Here is a 10030-nt window from a genome sequence, read left to right on the forward strand (position 1 = left end):
CAAGAGGCTGACGTGACTCGAGATTGGAACTCCAGGCCCGCATACTAGTCAACGGGCGGAAACTTGAAATAGCAATCCCTGAGGATTGTTGGATTAGCCTTCGGGTGGATTATGGAATTGCCTTCAGGAAAATTATGGAATTGCCTTCGTGCAGATTATGGATTATCCTTCGGGCTGAATTATATGATGTATTCCAAAGACTGATAAATCAAGATCAATTGTTGAAAAGGAAATTGCTTGACATTGTTTTTCTATGTCAATGTTTAAGTTATGTGAAGGAACCGGTGATTAATTGGCTAATTAAGGAAGCTATTTTTGCTTGTCAAACTAAATGTGGTAGGTAATTAGATAACTAAAGCAACCTAAGGAAAGTTCGTGGATGTGACCATGGGTCCGTCCTACGGGAGGGTGGTCCCGGTTGGCAGGGAAAATTTCTCAACAGAATTAATCTAGAAAGCTAGAGTCCCGATTTATATTGTTTTAGGGGAACGGAATGGGACTATGCCTTATGGGCATAGTGGTTAAGCTTTGCATCCCTCTCATCTCCCATTCTCCTTGAACCAAGTGCAATATAAATGCGCTTCGACCCTGATGTTTCTGCGTAAAATAGTTTGTCTCGGGCTCGATGCTAGCTACCTTCTAGGAACTTGACCATTAGGGAAACCCTGATTCACGTTGGTCCTAAGTGGGAACCCCGTGACATTCCGTGGGAGTGACGGGCAGCTCTTTCTAGACTCTCTTCCTGATGGCTACTAAGACGTGTCCTACAAGTGGACAGGTGGACATGTTACAATTGGTATCAGAGCGAACCAACAAGGATCTAATATTTACAAGAAAACTTAATAAGGGGAAGTAGAGAAAATGTTTCTGTTAAAAACATTTCCTTACTTACTTATTATTGATGCTGGCATGCAGAGTCGTGAAGCATGGAACAATGTTTATGACTACGATGCATGCTTCAGATTATCAACGAAGGCTAGTATGATGAATATCCTAGACCATATCTACAATCCTTCACCCTTGCACGTGGAACAGAGATGGACGGGTGATTCAGGAATTTATTACATAGCTGCCCACGGACTTACGTACCTCCAAACCAACTTGAAGAGAATCAAGTGGATGGAGGACTTAAAGATCGTGAAGCTGTTCATCTTTGTTGAGGCTCACTCAAATGCAACCCTACATGTCGGAGGTCGAAAGGTCAAGCAGATTACGTATGTGTACGAGAAAGTGACTCGAGTAATCCCTGCCGACAGAATTAAGATGTTGGGATGTTATGAGAAGAACGAGTATTAAAGGAAAGGATACCCTAAGCTTCCTATGACCTATCGATTCCTAAAAATCCATGAAAAAAATCCATATTATTACTCAGTTTCCATAGCTGAATGTAACACAATCTTATTCTCGTGAAATTAATGTATCAGCTTGCTCTACCTTCCCAAATAAATGTACTCGAAAGGGCTATGTCCATATGAATGAACTAGACTTTTTATCAATGACTGTCTTGGCTATAAGTGTTCATAAAGGAGTTAAGGGATTAGGTCACTTGGCTAAAAGCTGAACTGGGTATGTTAATGTAATGTGAGAAATTCTTAGCAAGTTTTTTTAACATAAACAATCTTATTCCTCAAGCACAACCTCAAGTGCAGATTCCTATCTGACCCCTACACTAAGAACGGCTGTAATTCATGAGAAGAAGTTCTTTCTCAAGCAAATCAAACCACCTGAATTTGATGGTAAGGGAAGGTCCGTCCAAACTGATACCGAGATCTGGATCGAATCCATGGAGGATTATTTTGAAGCAATAGGTACTTGCCCGCTAACCAGGCTATGTTGCCAAACTGAAGCTTATCGACGAAGCAAGGCTTTGGTGGAAGCAATGGTGCAGAGACCAAGGGGTCTCGGAAGGGTCAGTTACTTGGGAGAAGCTTAAAAGAGCTGTGCGAGGAAGATATCTACCATGTGCCTATCACACACAGAAGATGAACGAATTCTACAAGCTGAAGTAGCTTGGACTATCTCTTGATGCTTACTATTCAAAATTCATCTCTCTTTTAATGTACGCGCCACAAATGGATATGACACAACAGGTGTCAAAGTTTTGTGCTAGATTAAACCCACCTATAAACACTCGCCTGGAATCAATGCACCCAACAGGCCTTCAGGACGCGCTCATTTGAGCTGCACTGATAATACAGGAGGTGCAGACCAGGCCAAGAAAAAACAAGACTTGGTCTTACAAGGATCAGAACAAGGGAGTGTATAGGTCTCAGACCAAGAGAGCGCAAGGCCAAAATCAGGGACAAAGGAAGAAAGCCAGGGCCAATACTGTCAATAACTTCGTTCCTACCCAAGGTAATGGCCGCAATCTCCGTTGCTTCCATTCCAACGAGCCCGGTCACTTTAAAAGGCAGTGCCCCAAGCTTAGCGGAGGACAACGTCAAGGACCATCCCAAGGAACCATCTGTGGCCAAGGAGCCATCCTCATGGCCAGAGGGAGAACCTTTAGTGTTGCCAACAAGGAGCTGTGTGATGATAAAGACCCATCCATGGAAGCAGACATTGAGAGGGCAAGGATCCATGCCACTCTTCACAAGAAAGGCCCGAATCGCCAATTCTCGATGATTCTAACACCATCGAATTATCAAGGTAAAAGCTTCAAAACCTTGATTGATTGTGGTAGTATGCATTCCTTAATTTTACCAGTGCAAGAAGATTAGGAATAGCCACAAAAGATGCACCTACCCTACTTGTGGAATTAGCAAATGGTCGTGAGGTCACTTGTAGGAAGCAAACTGCTAAGGTGGAATTCCTACTGGGTGGAAAGTCGACTTTGCTTAGATTCAGGGTTATGAACCTAGGTGTCCACGAGTGTTTTCTCGAAATGGATTGGCTTAAACCTAATGATGCCCACATTCACTGTGGAAAGGGCCAAGTCTCCTTTCGAAATTCTAAAGGGGAATTGGTCACAACCCAAGGAGAGGCTTAGAAGCCAAAAATTCAACTAGCTAAAGCAACACGGATAATAAAAGGAGTTAGAAAGGGGCTACCTGTCTATTTGATTAAGCTAAATAAGCTAGATCAAAATCAGGAGTCTAAGGAAGAACCTTCATGCTTAAAGGAGTACACAGACGTATTTCTTGAAGAGCTGACTAAACTTCCTCCTCAAAGGGAAGTCGATCATGAAATCAAGCTAGTGCCAGGAGCTGCACCAATCGCAAAGAGACCATATAGGATGTCCATCCCTAAAGCGATTGAGCTGAAGGAGAAACTCAAGCAACTGTTAGACCAAGGCTACATCCGTTCTAGCAGTTCACCATGGGGAGCTCCAATGCTGTTCCAGAAGAAGAAAGATGGAACGCTTCGACTATGCATAAGGTGCGAAGATATTCTCCAAGATTGATCTCAGGTACGGATATTATGAGATAAGGATCAAGGAAGAAGATATCCCAAAGACGACATTCAGCACAAGATATGGACACTTTGAATTCCAAGTCATGTCATTCGGGCTAACAAATGCTCTTGCTACCTTCAACAGGCTAATGCAGGATATCTTTAGGCCCCACCTTGATGACTTTGTACTCATCTTCTTTGACAATACCCTAGTCTACTCCAAACAGGAAGAAGATTATGAACCCCAGCTTCACATTGTTCTTGAAACCATGAGGGCACACAGACTTTATGACAAGAAGAAGAAGTGTGCATTTTTAAAGCGACAGGTCGAATATCTGGGATTTATTGTATTAGCAGAAGGAATTTCAGTAGATCGGCGGCCAAGGTCAGAGACATTCTAGAATGGCCAACACCAACTTCTGTCAAAGAAATACGTAGTTTTCTTGGATTGATAGGATGGTACAGGGTCTTTATAAAAAACTATGCTTTGATTGCAGCACCGCTGATGGATCTACTAAAGATGTAAGTATCAATTGTATGGTCATTTGTGCTGAACAGTTTAGCTTTGACAAACTAAAGCAAAGCTTGGTATCAGCACCCATCTTGAAACTTCTGGACCCTAGTAAGGAGTTTGAAGTGATAATTGATGCTAGCACACTTGCCTTAGGATGTTTGCTTATGCAAGAAGGTCATCCTGTAGCATACTCTTCAAGGAAACTGAAAAGCCATGAAAGGAATTATGCTACCCCCAATCTGGAGCTGTTGGCTGTCATCCATGCTCTCATGCTTTGGAGACACTACCTGCTAGGTAACAATTTTACCTTAGTGACGGATTATAGAAGTCTTAAGTGGATCTTTACCCAGAATAAGCTTAATATGAGGCAACGTCGATGGATTGAAGTGCTGGAGGAATATGATTTTGAAATCAAATACGGGCCTCGAAAGGATAATGTAATTGCAGATGCACTCAGTCGCAAGGCATTTTTGAATTTTTTGATTTTACAAGATCCATCAACAACCAGATCTCTAGCCACTAAGGTATCCATGCCAAACAACCCAATTATTGAGCTAGCTAGAGAAGAGGCATGCCATGACCAACCTATCAGAAATTGCTAAGGGAGATCCCCATCAAGGATCAGGACACGAAGCTACAAACAAAGTATCAAGAATTCTCCATCAATAATGGACTTGTCTACTATAGAATGAGATTATGTATACTGGCAAGCCAATCACTCAAGCAGAAGATACTTTGGGAAGCCCATGACTCCCCTTTTTCAAGGCATCCTGGCTATGACAAGACCCTTAATGCAATCAGAAAGAGCTATTATTGGGAGAGGCTTAAAGGTGATGTTCTCAAATATGTCACGGAATGTTTGTCTTGTCAACGCATTAAGGCCGAACATGTCAAAATGCCGGGAAAATTACAACCACTCAACATTCCCCAAATGAAATGGGAATTCATCAGTATGGATTTTGTTGTTGGCCTGCCCCAAGTTCAGGAAGGATACAACTTCATTATGGTCGTGGTGGATATGCTCACCAAGGTTGCACATCTTATCCCTGTGAAGACAATCTATAAAGCCTTGGACATTGCGAGGTTATTCATCAAGGAGATTTTCAAATTACATGGGTTACCCAAAAGAATCATTAGTGATCGTGACTCTCTCTTCACATCACACTTTTGGAGGGCCATCTTCGAGGCCATTGGCACTCAACTCTATTTCAGTACAGCTTACCATCCCCAAATCGATGGTCAAACGGAGCGAGTCAACCAAGTCATTGAGGATATGCTAAGGGCACATTGTTGTCGTGAACCCAAAAAGTGGATTCAATATTTGCCACCACTGGTTGAGTTTGCCTAGAATGCTTCTTATCAACAAAGCATCCAGATGACCCCTTTTCAAGCATTGTATGAGCATGACTGTCGTAGTCCTTTAAACTTCTTGGATCCAACTTTGAGGGTTGAAGCCTCAAAGTAGATGTTGGAAGACATGGATGACCAAATCAAGTCAATAAGATATGACATCCAAGCCGCTAAGGACAAGCAAAAGGCTTACGCGGACCTGAAACGTCAAGACAGATCCTTTGTTGTTAAAGGTGATTTGGTCTTCATTCGTATACGTCCCAAGAAGAGTTTCCTATCCTTGGGTGAATGCAAACAGCTAAGTCCAAGGTATTCTGGACCCTACAAGATTTTCAAGTGCCTAGGGCCTAATGCTTATGGACTTCAACTCTCCAAAATCCTAAAAGTTCATAATGTATTCCATATCAGTCTACTGAAGAAGTATATACCTAACCCTAGTCACGTGCTTGATGATCAACAAGTTGTAATGCCTAGCCAATGAGTCCTTGAGCTACGGCCTGACAGGATCTTAGATATTAGGGAGAGGAATTTGAGATCTAGGACCTTGAGAGAATACCTCATCTAGTGGAAAGATTATCCCGAAGAGGATGCCACTTGGATGGATGAAAGTACTCTCAACCAACAGTACCCCTAGTTCTTCTCGAGATGAGGACATCTCAATTTCTCTAAGAGGGAGAGAATGTAAAATTTCGGCAATGAAATATTAATCGGCCCTAGACCCTGCCGCGCCCCGTGCAAAAAGCAGTTTAAAATAATCTCCCCGCAACAAAAGACATTTGGCTAAGTGCTAACTCTGTGTGCACTAGCAAAACCCCAGCTTTGTACCGTGCATAAGAGGCCGTGGCTTGAAGATGGCAAGCCCGCACTGGAACACCTCTTCAAGGGAAAAAAAGAGGATAATGGTTAAAATTGTGCCAAATTCTTTTATAAACCCCTCCCCCTCAGCCGATGCATGGCAAGGGAGAGGGAGTGTGAAAGGTGCTTGAGTCAAGTGGAAGAGCATGGGGAGGGGAACATGTTGCTAGCCACGTGTGTGGCTATCTCCCCTCCCCTTAGTCCTATAAGACCACCCCCTTCCCAAGCTTCAGGGGAGGAAAAGGGAGAAAAGTCACCGTGTTGCCCGCCTGTGGAACGAGGCCGCCACCATCCGCCTTCACGCCGCCTCCTACCACCGCACTGGCCCGCTGCCGCCTCATCACCATCCTCGTCATCAACGTCATTGTCCTCCCCATCATCCTCTCCATCATCCACTTTCTCTCTCCACGTCACATTTCCTGTGATAGGAGTTTGGAAGCTTCTATAAAAGCTTCCCATAGCCCCTATTCGCCCGTGCCTTCCTGGGGTGCTTTAAACCTGCAACTGCAAGGACGTGTCCTATGTCAGAGAGGGAGATCATGGACTGGGAGACTTTGGAACACGCAAGTAATCCAAGGGGGACTTGCTACGACGAAGTTCACTGCATAATGCATCCTAAGCAAAAGACGTGAGGCGTACACGCAAGAGCTTCCACTCCAAGTTCGCGTGTGGACAACAACCCGAACCTCAATGCCCAAGTTCATAAAAATTGATTCCGCATGAAAAGAATGCACTAGGCATGTCCAATTCTCATAGGCAACTTTAATTACATTTGGAAATTTTAATTGCTCACCCGATTTATAAGATTTAGTTGCATGTCGTACATTTGAAATTGCTTGCACTTCCAAGTTGCAATCTTGAACGCATATTGCATAAGTTAAAAGGTGGATTTGTCTAAATGCATCCTTGATTTCCTCACGAAAAAGAACAGTGCATAATGCACTTAGGTAATAATTTCCTAGTTGTGATTCGTAGGAGATAATCGTTGACGTCCATTAAATGTTGTCCAAGTAGTTGCAATGCATGAAAGGGATTTATGTACCATTCAAATTGCATGCGATGATAATTACATCCTAGGTTGGGCTAAGTGTTGAAGGGCGAATTAAATCATTAATGGTCTCATGGCATTCGCTCATGCATGGAGTTCTTTTATCGAAGTTTGTATTTAGGAAAGGATGAATTTTCATATTAAAGCTTGAATTCAATTCATTAAACGAAGGGTTTATAGGCATAGTTCTTGATGTAGATCAACGTAGGGTTTATAGGAGTTAGCTCTGAATTGTCAATCATTATAGTTTAGGCAAGGAAAAGTAACGATCATTGTAGAACTTATAGCTGCATAGAAGGAAAAAGTCTATGAATTGCATATTTGCATGGAATGTTATGTCTTGCAATTATTTACATCTTCTAGGAAAAGTATTTGCATCTCTAAGGAAAGATCACCTCTTGTTGCAAGACAATTGGATCAATTAGGTAAATTGCTTGTAATGGTGTAACTCAAATGATGATCACCTCAATGTGCTAAGTAGAGCTAAGCCGTGATAAAATTTTGCCTAGTATCGCACTCGAAAAACTGATTTAATATTTCTGACCTCAAAGGTCCTACCCACATTCACGAAATATTAGGGTTAGTTAAACACCCATGCAAGAACGATCTAGGGTTTTTACCCTATGGATCAATTGACCAAATACTAGACTTCTATTTGAGTTTAGAAACCCTAGGGCCAAACCTTGTCGGCCTAGTAGGATTAGAGTTGGGTTGGGTCAAGAGGACATCCCAAACTCTACATCTTGACCAAAGTATTCTTGACCAAGGAATACCGTGTGATGGGAGAAATAAACCCACAAGTTAGGTGCGATACTTGTCTTGTGCAACAAGTTGCAGCGTCGCATGATTTTGTGACTAAAACACAAAATAGATTTGCCACTCCTTAGAACAAGGTTGGCGACTTCTAAGACGATGAACAGACATCCTACTACATCACCCTTCCTTGGGCTGATTTGCCAAGTTAAGGGATTTATGAATTACCTAGCAAGCAATTGACCAATCAAGTGAGGACAATGAGGTTGTCCAAGATTTATTGACCTTAATATAAGGAACCTAAGGTGTTTGTCAATTTGGGTTAATAGGGTATAAACCCTAACCCAAGGAAAGAGGGTAAACTAGCAACACAGCTTACAAAACCCTTGGGGATTTACACCTTAGCAGTTGGTCATACAAACGACCACTGAAATGCTTGTGTTTGTACACTTAGGAGCACTGTTTGTACTTCTTTGCTCAAGAAACTAAAGCTAAAAAAATAATCAATGTTTCAGGTTGAAGGCTTGGAGGGAGAGGCAGCATTAGTTACCCCCGACTGTCTGCCTGACCCTATCCAAGGGGGTTTTTAACCGCACTGGGTACGTGGACTGAACCCACCGTGAGAGATCTCTTCGTGGGTGCTACTTGGAGCAGGAGGAAACTTGGGTGCCGAGGGTGATCTGGCCGAAAATCCCTTGCCTCCGGCTCCTGCACAAGAGACCGAGATTGGATCTCGAGACCCGGATACTAGTCAACGGGCAGAAACTTGGAATAGGAATCCCTGAGGATTGCTAGATTAGCCTTCGAACGGATTATGGAATTGCCTTCCGGCGGATTATGAAATTGCTTTCAGGCAGATTATGGATTAGCCTTCGGGCTGGATTATATGATGTATTCCAAAGATCGATAAATAAAGATCAATTGTTGAAAAGGAACTTGCTTGACATTTATTTTCTATGTCAGTGTTTAAGTTACGTGAAGGAACCGGTGGCTAATTAAGGAAGCTATTTTGGCTTGTCAAACTAGATGTGGTAGGTAATTAGATAACTAAAGAAACCTAAGGAAAGTGCGGTGGATGTGACCATGGGTTTGTCCTATGGAAGGGTGGTCCTGGTTGGTCGGGAACTTTTCTCAACCGAATTGACAACAAGGTAATGATGACCTAGAATCTAGAAAGCTAGAGTCGCGATTTATACTGTTTTAGGGGAACGGAATGGGACTATGCCTTATGGGCAGAGAGGTCGAGCTTCGCATCCCTGTCATTTCCCATTCTCCTTGAACCAAGTGCAGTATAAATCTACTTCGACCCTGATGTTTCTGCGTAAAGTAGTTCATATGGGGCTCGACGCTAGCTACCTTCTAGGAACTTGACCATTAGGGAAACCCTGATTGAGATCGGTCCTAAGTGGGAATGGCCGGAATGCTTCCGCTTCATGGCAGACTCAGGAAGACCTAGATTGCAAACCCCGTGACATTCCATGGGAGTGCCGAGTGACGCTTTTTGGACTCTCTTCCCGATGGGCTGCTAAGACGTGTCCTACAAGTGGACAGGTGGACACGTTACAATATCATTGCTCTTCCTCATCATCTTGCCCAATTGCCCATCCAATCCCGATTGGGCTTGTATCAATAGTAATAAAGATAGGCTTTCCATGTGAATAGTCAAGCTTTCTCAACGTTGGAGTAGATTTTAAGAGTTGCTTCAATTTCTTTATTGCCTTCTAATGCTTCCTTTCCCAATGAAATTTCTGACCTTTCCTTAGAAGCTGATAAAGAGCATCTACATGTGCAAAGTGAGGAATCCATATCAAATAGAACACACATGCACGCAAGAATCTACGCACCTCTGATACATTCGTGCATACATCTTGCATTCTATCAATCCCATTTATTTTTGCTAGTGATGGCCTTTGCTCATAAGGCCCACACATATGCCCAACAATCAAAACCTCTTCAACTACAAAGAGAGACTTTTGTCCAAAAAGAGTAAAATGCATCTCTTCTAGACGTGTCAAAATCCTCTCACAATCCACAATATGATCTACAACAAACTGTCTGCATCCATGAGCATCCATCTCTTCATTCTTTTCATCCACCACTGCACACCCTTTGATTGG

The sequence above is a fragment of the Lygodium microphyllum genome, chromosome 13, assembly GCF_053477565.2.
Source record: "Lygodium microphyllum isolate KBCC chromosome 13, Lygodium_microphyllum_v1.1.10, whole genome shotgun sequence".
Taxonomy (NCBI): domain Eukaryota; kingdom Viridiplantae; phylum Streptophyta; class Polypodiopsida; order Schizaeales; family Lygodiaceae; genus Lygodium; species Lygodium microphyllum.